This window comes from Sinocyclocheilus rhinocerous, unplaced genomic scaffold (genome assembly GCF_001515625.1).
Source record: "Sinocyclocheilus rhinocerous isolate Xijiao unplaced genomic scaffold, SAMN03320098_v1.1 scaffold1588, whole genome shotgun sequence".
NCBI lineage: Eukaryota > Metazoa > Chordata > Actinopteri > Cypriniformes > Cyprinidae > Sinocyclocheilus > Sinocyclocheilus rhinocerous.
Window position 1 is genome coordinate 471,557 of NW_015648510.1, and position 9,220 is coordinate 480,776.

General features: G+C 40.6%; 1 protein-coding gene across 1 annotated transcript in view; it reads right to left on the bottom strand.

Annotated features, from left to right (window-relative positions):
• LOC107709766 (dipeptidyl aminopeptidase-like protein 6) overlaps positions 1–9,220 on the bottom strand; it is a 355,032-nt gene that overhangs the window by 97,305 nt on the left and 248,507 nt on the right. The window lies entirely within an intron of this gene.

Genomic DNA, 9,220 nt, shown 5'->3' on the forward strand with positions numbered 1-9,220 from the left:
CACAGCTCAGTACTCAATACTCATGAGTACTTTTAAATAGGTTACTCTTTTACTCTTACTCAAGTAGTTTTTTGAACAAGTACTTTTACTCTACTCACACTACATTTTTTGGAAGGTAATGGTAGTTTTACTCGAGTATATTTTTTCAGTACTCTTTCCACCACTGCCCATATATACGCTTACTTCCATACTATATAGCATTATGTGAGCCGAGTAGCATGTCCAAATTCATAGTATTCATAAAACAGATGAACAATACACAGATGACCTACTACTTCCGGTAGAATTCTGAAGTGTGCATCTGATGGACACTTTACCATCTCATGAGGCCACAGGAGAGGATTTGTGAATGGAAATGAAGCAACGCAACTGACACATTACAAGGACAACATATCATATGTTCAACATATGTCCGATTTTCATTCATACTATATAGACATCATTTTTGAATGCTTGTTTGTGATTTTGTATGCAGCGACAGATGGTGGTTCATGGGTTCACAGACAGCGCCGCCTGGTGGCGAATCAGCAAAACTCAAAACACGTACCTATACGTACAAATCGCTGAGGCAGTAAAACTCTGACAACTTTTATTCCTTTTCACACAAAGTATGATTTACAGGGCCAGAGTTTTGATTAACAAAGCATACTTTTCACACAATTACGTCAGTTAGCGTCACATACACAGCTGCATATGTATGGGTTTTCTAATTCAGTAGGTTTGCTCGGTAGCTCACCCGATACGGTGTTGCACTTGTGAGGTGAAGTGCTCCGGTAAAAATCCCATGAAACTACAGTTCTACAGCTCAAACCCACATATAAGGAAGCTTAAATAGCACGGTTGCATCAGTGAATGCATTTTTGCATTATCAGCAAGGTTTAGGGTTGGGTTTGGTGTAGGGAATATTTCCAACACAGTCAAACATTAGCATTTTAGTGACACTCCCCAGACATTTGAATTCAGAACCGCCCCAAAACGTACCTTAAGCAATGTAATAAAAATACAGCAATACATGCCTGTACCAATGTAATAAAAACATGGCATACCGAATGCGCGTTTTATATGATTTACAGGGCCAGAGTTTTGATTAACAAAGCATACTTTTCACACAATTACGTCAGTTAGCGTCACATACACAGCTGCATATGTATGGGTTTTCTAATTCAGTAGGTTTGCTCGGTAGCTCACCCGATACGGCGTTGCACTTGTGAGGTGAAGTGCTCCGGTAAAAATCCCATGAAACTACAGTTCTACAGCTCAAACCCACATATAAGGAAGCTTAAATAGCACGGTTGCATCAGTGAATGCATTTTTGCATTATCAGCAAGGTTTAGGGTTGGGTTTGGTGTAGGGAATATTTCCAACACAGTCAAACATTAGCATTTTAGTGACACTCCCCAGACATTTGAATTCAGAACCGCCCCAAAACGTACCTTAAGCAATGTAATAAAAATACAGCAATACATGCCTGTACCAATGTAATAAAAACATGGCATACCGAATGCGCGTTTTAGCGCCACTCACTGAATATTTCACGTTGAAACGGCTCGGTGTTGAAGAAACATCACTACAAGCACATATCTTCAATGAGCCTGGGTTGAATAAGAAACATGACTGTCATGGTTTAATATGTGCTCTGAATCACTGACTTGGAATAAATGAATCACAAAGGTTTTGAAATTTCACAAAGAAGTGTTTGGAAAATGCCCATCACTACATTTAGCACCAAGACTCCAAGTTTATTTGGTGCAACTCACAATCTTCACGCCTCCATCCTCTGCTCAGTGCATGTCAAAAACTCTAAGCTTTTCAGGTTCATGGGAGGCAAACTGTATCTGCAGTGGGCTGAATTGGCGGGCAGGCTTTTCTTAGAGGGCAGCCTGGAGATTTTTCCTCTAAAAGAAGCGATAGTCTATTCGGTAATGGCAACTGCAGCTCCTTGGCTTGATGTGAAAACCACAGTGCTCTCTTAACGCTGCGCTGGAAAGTTCTGACGGACATTATCTCAGCCGTACTGCTGTGCTCAGGGTCCAAAGATCGCCTCCATCAGGCAACCTCTGTTTGACATTACCACTCATTCGTTCAGCACGTGGCGCGAGTGCACCAACTCACCGCCACATCAATACCTAGAGACCGAACATGCGACGTAGTGGAAAACCATTTTAAATCGCACGCATTCAGAAGGAATGCGGCGGCAGAGCTTTGCATTAAATGACAGCCCCATAAGCTGAGAATGAACACCAGAATGTATTCAGTGTGTTTGACAGAGAAAGCGGGGAAGAATCTATCAACTCACGCGCACTTCATCTCGCTCCGACTAATATTACGCTGTCACTTTGACTCGTGTACGCGTGCGGGTGTACGCGTGGGCCGGGTGCAATTCTCCAGTGCTGCAGAGGAGCGAAAAAAAAAGGTAGGACATGGGAGTAAACACAATCAGGCGACCCTCCAGGCTCTGCTTTAGACCAATTGAATGTTTCATTATTAAAATAGGCTTTGTGCATTTACAGCTGATGCCAGCACTAACCTGATTTATTTAGTCATAATTCTGCACATCAGATATGATCACAGAGTGCTTTCGTCTGGCATATGACTCATTTCATATGCATTGGAAGATGCAGAAAAAGCAATATCTGATTTGTTTCACTTTGTTGTCAGGACGAGCAGTTTTGTACATCCTATATGGGAAGAGTGCAGAAGACCAAACATCAGAACCCCACAGAAATATACTATTTGAGACAAACAAAAAAAAAAGTATGTATTCTTACATTGCCTAGAGGACTATGGTGTAGTCCATTCTGCAGCTTATTTTGGCCAAGAGCTGCCCATTTAGACAGGAAAGGGTTGTCTGACTGATGTTAAATGACCAACTGCAGTATATTTTTCTGTATGATATATAGGGGCGGATAAATGTGCATTTGGACATAACTAAGAGCAGAATATACAGTTGTGCCCAAGCATATCTCATTTATTTGTTACTAACAGGGTTCCACACGACCAATAATACGACGGATGAATTTTAGTATATTGTTCATTAATACCAGATAAGGATCTAAAAATAGAGATGGCAATTAAAAAGGGAATTTGTAGATTATCTTATGAAGTTTAAAAAGCACATATTCTGCATGACCATATTCTACATCCCTAATCCTACCCAATACCTAAACTTAACAACTACCTTACTAACTATTTATAAGCAGCAAATTAGGAGTTTATTGTCGCAAAAGTCATAGTTCATGGTTTGTTAATAGCGAGAACTGGACCTTAAAATAAAGTGTGACCATAATTATTTTAAGGTCTAGCATAATTGGAAATTCACATGGCTTTTTAAGGTCTGGAAATCACAATTTAAAAAATTATTGATATGTCCAGGTTTTTCATGGCAATGGTAACCTAATTTTTGAAGATTTGAAGCCATAAACTTAGGATATTCCAGTACTATTCAAAAATACATACAAATCTATTCAAATATACAATGAATGGAATAAACCTCTTCTGTGATAAGCATGTTTTTCCCCCCTTATTTTTTATTTTTTTTTATGGTCAAATCTAAGATATAGGCAAAATGTCAGGGTGATACCACTGACGATTTAAAAAAGCCTAATTAAAATAAACACATTCTTGACAACTCTATGTGTCATTTGGCATAAAACAATATAAGAATTTCAATTAATAAATGCATTATTATTTCTTTATTTCCTTTAATGTGTCAGGTTGGGCTTTTTATTAAACACTTAACAGTAAAATGCTACCAAAGAAAGGACCCCTGCATGACTCATGATTGTGTGCCTGTGTCAGTCTCTTAAAATGTCTGATAATTTTATTTATTTATTTATTTTTTTTTATGACATGGCAAGGTTTTAAACTGTCATGTGTAAAAACACATTGATATTTATGAGTTAATAGTTTATGATATTGTCAGCTATTATAATAAATTGTGTAAAAGTTTTTCAAAACCATATGAAATCAGCAGGATTACAAAGAGTATTTCAAAGAACTCAGATAATAAAAAAAATATCAGAAGTGCTCACTGTAGCAGAATTTGTAAACACGACTTTTTTGTTTCCTGGTGGGCTGATAAAAACTGCATCAGACAGCATAAAATCCAGGCAATCTGATATGAGCTTTTGATGTCAGCCACCGTTTTTGTGTGCAATATGCACTGGGCGGCCCATGAGCGGTCACACGACACATTACAGAAACATTCAGCTATTAGGCAAACAAGATATAATAATCCTTGCCAATGAGTTCAGTCAAGTGAATTTCAAAGAATGACAACAAACGAAATGTCTTGGACGCACGCGTATTCAAGTCTTATGCCCCGCTGCTGTGTCTATGTTAGAGCTGACAGCTGAGGGCTGATTTTCTTGCATGGTGCACAGAGGAGAAATGAGCCCAGCTGGAAGCTTCCCTGCCTGGCTGCCTGCTATAGACTGAGTCTGCAGCGTGCCTGGACTGTGTACTATTAAAGCTGAGCTGCCCACCATTGCAGCTTGATGAATATTCATCACTGTAAACGCCCATTTACGAAGTGCATTGCCATAAGCAGCCATTTAGAGCATAAACCTCAGTAATAGGCCTTTATTATTAGAGAAAAACAGTCCAGCACTCCAGAAAGTGAATGAAGATTTTTGGAGAATTACAAAAAACATTGTGCACATGTTGTGGCAGTTTTGGCTCTGCATTTTGCCCGAAACTCCTCCCTTTTGCGTAATGGGTTTTGGGTAATAGCAGCCTAAAAAGCCTGCATGGATGCATACTTACATCTGCCAGAAACAGTTTACCATTCAAGCATTTCTGGCAATCTGTATTTGTCGCACTATTATTTTTAAGGCAATCACATGAACCGCACTTGCTATATAGTATGGAGAGTGCAAACTAGGATGCAGATTGTTGACTGGGTATATTGCACTTTAAAGAGAATGATTGTGTTTACTCAAAAAACATATAGTACACATTACCTTTAAAAAGTTTGGGGTCAACTTCAAATTAGAATAATATTTCACACCATTACTGTTTTTACTGTATTGTGACCAAATGAAAGCAGTTTTGGTGAGTGTAAGATACTTATTTCAAAAACATTAAAAAAGCTAACTGACCCCAAAAAATACATATTTAAATTTATTTTACACTATGCACAAGTTTATATAAATTTTGCATTTTAAATCAAAATGTTTAAAAATGTCCAACTTTCTGGCAGTCTGATCAAATAGGAGTATTCATTCATTCATTCATTCATTCATTCATTCCCCAAAAAAACAGATTTTACTTAAATCAGTGCTATGCTGCACGTATGTGGTATGTAGTGCAGAAATAGCATGATGTGTATGACATGCAATTTTGCATAGATCCTGCATCTTTGAAGATATGATGTTAGGTTTCTGTGTAAGGAGTTGTTAATGGTAAAATTCATGTATGAATGTCTTTGCATAATATTAGAGTGGTGAAGAACCTCTCCCAGAAATCCACTACCAAGAAAATGGTGAAAATAAGGACCAAGTAATTGAACACATTAAAATGAGGACAATCACAGGCATTAAAGGGGTGCCATTATGCTTTTTCACTTTTTCAACTTTAGTTAGTCTGTAATGTTGCTGTTTGAGCCTATAAAAGATATTACAATCATCCGGGTTTAAACCGCCCTCAAATTTATTTGATTTTGACGCAATATTTAAACTGAAGCTCGCAGGCGGCGTAAGGGGCATGACATTTCCCGACCAGGCGCCGAGTGGAGTCAATCAAAACACACACTGGCCCAGCTAACCAATCACAGCACATTTTGTATTTCAGAAGGCGGGACTTCATTTGATACAGGAACTATTCGAGCCGTTCATGCCAGACTGGGAGAGAGGTGTTGTATTAATGTAAAATAAGTGAAAAATAATGTGTTTTTCAAATCAACCTAGTATGAGAGCCTGTTCTAGTACACCCCCAAAACAAAAGCAAGACTTTGTAAAAGAGCATAATAGGACCCCTTTAATTAAAGAACAGCAAGAGCTTTCATAAGCAGCAGAAAATGGGAGATGTTCTCCACTTCAAAGAGTTGGAATGGCTGAATGAAATGAACTTTTGTTGGTTAAGAAGATCACAGTGTTATCTGTAAGACTGTGCTGATTTCATATGCACTGCTCTTTGTTTGACAGACATTTGGATCCTACTTGTCAGCCTTCGGCCCAAAGTTAATGAAACGGTTAAAAGGAAATGAAGACCTTCCATTTCAGCGCATGATTCATTATTTTTCTTAATAGATGGCGCTTCGTTGATGTGGAGCAGAAGAAGAGAGCGTTATTTTCACCATTTGCCAATGTGAAAATGCAACGTGAATGCTGAGGGAGGAAAATTATTAAAGGCCATCTGTATTTTTGATGCACTGACGATGTTTTCATTGAATCCTGTGCTTTGAAAGATGTACACATATGATTGTCTATGTACTCTGACATTGTTAGTATTCATGAGAGAGGCTGGTGTAACTAACTGACCCAATTGACTGCTGTCAGCTTAGATATCAGCAAAATATTTAAAAGGCGTTTAAAATAACAGTTTTTTCGGGGAAAAATTTCTCTGGCAGTCGCATTGAAAAATTCCTGGGGAGTCGGAAGGTGACTTGGCTGATCTCTACGCACAAGGAAAGTGCAATTTCTCTAACAACAGGACAGAGAAGCGGAAATAACTGTGGGAAGGTTATCTGACAGACCCCCCGCTATGATGCCGCCATGTGCAATGGTTCCTGAGAGATTTGTGAAATCGGAGAAAAAGGAGTTTCCATCGCAAACCCTCAGAGAAACGAGCTCCTCTGACATGTCCAATTAGCTGTCATTGTGTCAGTCAAGCGTCAGTCTTCAGTGAGATATGTTTCGTCTAAAAACTTAATAATAAAGCTGGGATAAAAGAAGACCTGACCCAGTTTTCCAGTCAAAGCACTGATCGAGCCCCATCATAGCAACCTATCCGTTACATGAAAGAGAGGACGTGTCACAGCAAGACAACAGCGGAGATTGAGAAAAAACAACTCGGGCTAGAGGAAATCCAGAGTAACATCAATGGAGTGTGGTAGGGTGTCAGGAGCATTTTGTATCTGGCAGTGTGGATAACGCTGAACTGTTCATCAGCGGGGAGGATGGTGAACTGACAGGGGCTCTATTAGTATGACCTTCTCCCGGGAGTCGCGGGATAGGCAATGTTTTTAAAGTTGAGATTATTTTTAGAAAAAGAGATTCTTTAAATTTTAAGAGGATTTTACCACAACATGAATACATATAATAAATGCATAATAAATAAATCAAATAAATTAAATAGCAGACAACAAATTAAAATATCGAAAATGAAAACAAATGAAAATAAATGAAATATTCCCCTGAAAAAATATTGTACTTGACAAGTTTACCACAACCAGATATTTAAGATTTCTGACCAGAAAACTCCCACAAGTTTACTAGTCATTACTAGTTTTCATGGAGTGAAAGACATAAATATTTTTTGTTGTTGTTGACTTTTTTAACAAGGAATATGATTCTTTTCAAAGCAACACTAAATCCCTATGAACAAAATTCTGTAAATTTACTCATTAGCTCATCTATCTATCTATCTATCTATCTATCATTAATACACTGATTTGCTGCTTAAGATTACTATTATTACACTTTTAAAAAATAAAGGTGCTTAAAAGGTTCTTCACAGCAATGCCATAGAAGAACCATTTTTGGTTCCACAAAGAACCATTCAGTCAAAGGTTCTTTAAAGAACCATCTCTTTCTTACCTTTCTATAATCTGAAGAACCTTCTTTCTCCACAAAGAACCTTTTGTGAAACAGAAAGGTTTTTCAGATGTTAAAGGTTTTTTATGGAACCATTAAGACAAAAAAGGTTCCTCTTCAGGAACTCGAGCTGCGTCGGAGGACGCTTCGGGGGACGCTTCTTCCAGCTACAAAACTGACCGGCTCTGAATCTCATGTGTAATCAGACCAATAGATGGGCGAGACGTCACGGGCGGGTGATGTAATGACCAGGAAGCTATAAAAGCACGGGCGGTGAGACCCGCGTCCTAAGCCGGATCTTCGGACCGTACTTCAGTCTAAGAGGTCCTCGGCCAAAAAGTCCTGACGCCACTGGCCCAGGATGTATGAGGGCAGTCCCCTCTGGGGTGCAGCGGGTTACACCGCATTACACGGTGTCCGTCTCGCCTCAGTGCCCTCAGGAGATCGGTCTGCTAACCCTGCCGGAGTTACAGGGCGCAGCGGTCTCCCGCGAGCGCCACTCTCAGTCACCGCCCGGCAACGTAGCGGTGCTAAGAGGCTCGCCACCTCCGCGGAGGTCTCTAGAGCAGCAGGTTCGGTTGTCCCCTGCCGGTCCGCCGTTACAGGGCACCGAGCTAGCTGCTCGCATTACACCAGAGATCAGTCTCGAGAGACTGATTCCCTTAGTAGACTTTTTGGCAGCGTGGAAACTACTGCCAAATGTGTCTCAGTGGGTCCTGCACACTGTAGAGAAGGGCTACAGAATCCAGTTTGGTTCTACTCCGCCTCGTTTCAACGGGATTACACCCACGCTGGTGGGCCCCGAGCATGCTCTGGTCATGGAACAAGAAGTAGTTACTCTTTTGAGGAAGGAGGCCATCGAGGTGGTCCCTCCTCATGCGAGACAGTCTGGGTTCTACAGCCGGTACTTCATAGTTCTGAAGAAGGATGGAGGGTTGCGTCCCATTTTAGACCTGCATCAGTTGAACCGCTCAGTCATGCGACTGAAGTTCAGGATGCTCACTCTCAATCAAGTCGTGTCTCAGATCAGGTCCGAGGACTGGTTTGTCACGATCGATCTAAAGGACGCATACTTCCATGTATCCATCCTTCCCACTCACAGGAAGTTGCTCCATGAGAGATTCCCGTCAGGAGAGATCTCCTCTCAGAGGCGGAGGGTACGATCATCCACCCCCGCCCGAAGCTGTGGAGGGGCACAACTCATAGCTTCCGGTCTCTCAACCGAGGTTGTTGAGACCATCCTCCAATCGAAGCTCTCTGTAGGCCTCTCTTCGAGCCTATCGAGGAGATCGCTGATCGCCACCTTACTATCAAGACGACCTTCCTTCTGGCAATATCTTCTCTCAAGAGAGTTGGGGATCTGCAGGCCCTTTCAGTGGCCCCTTCTTATCTTGACTTTGCGCCCGGTCTGCCCAAAGCATTTCTGTTCCCTCGAGCGGGGTATGTTCCTAAGGTCCCTTCCTCTA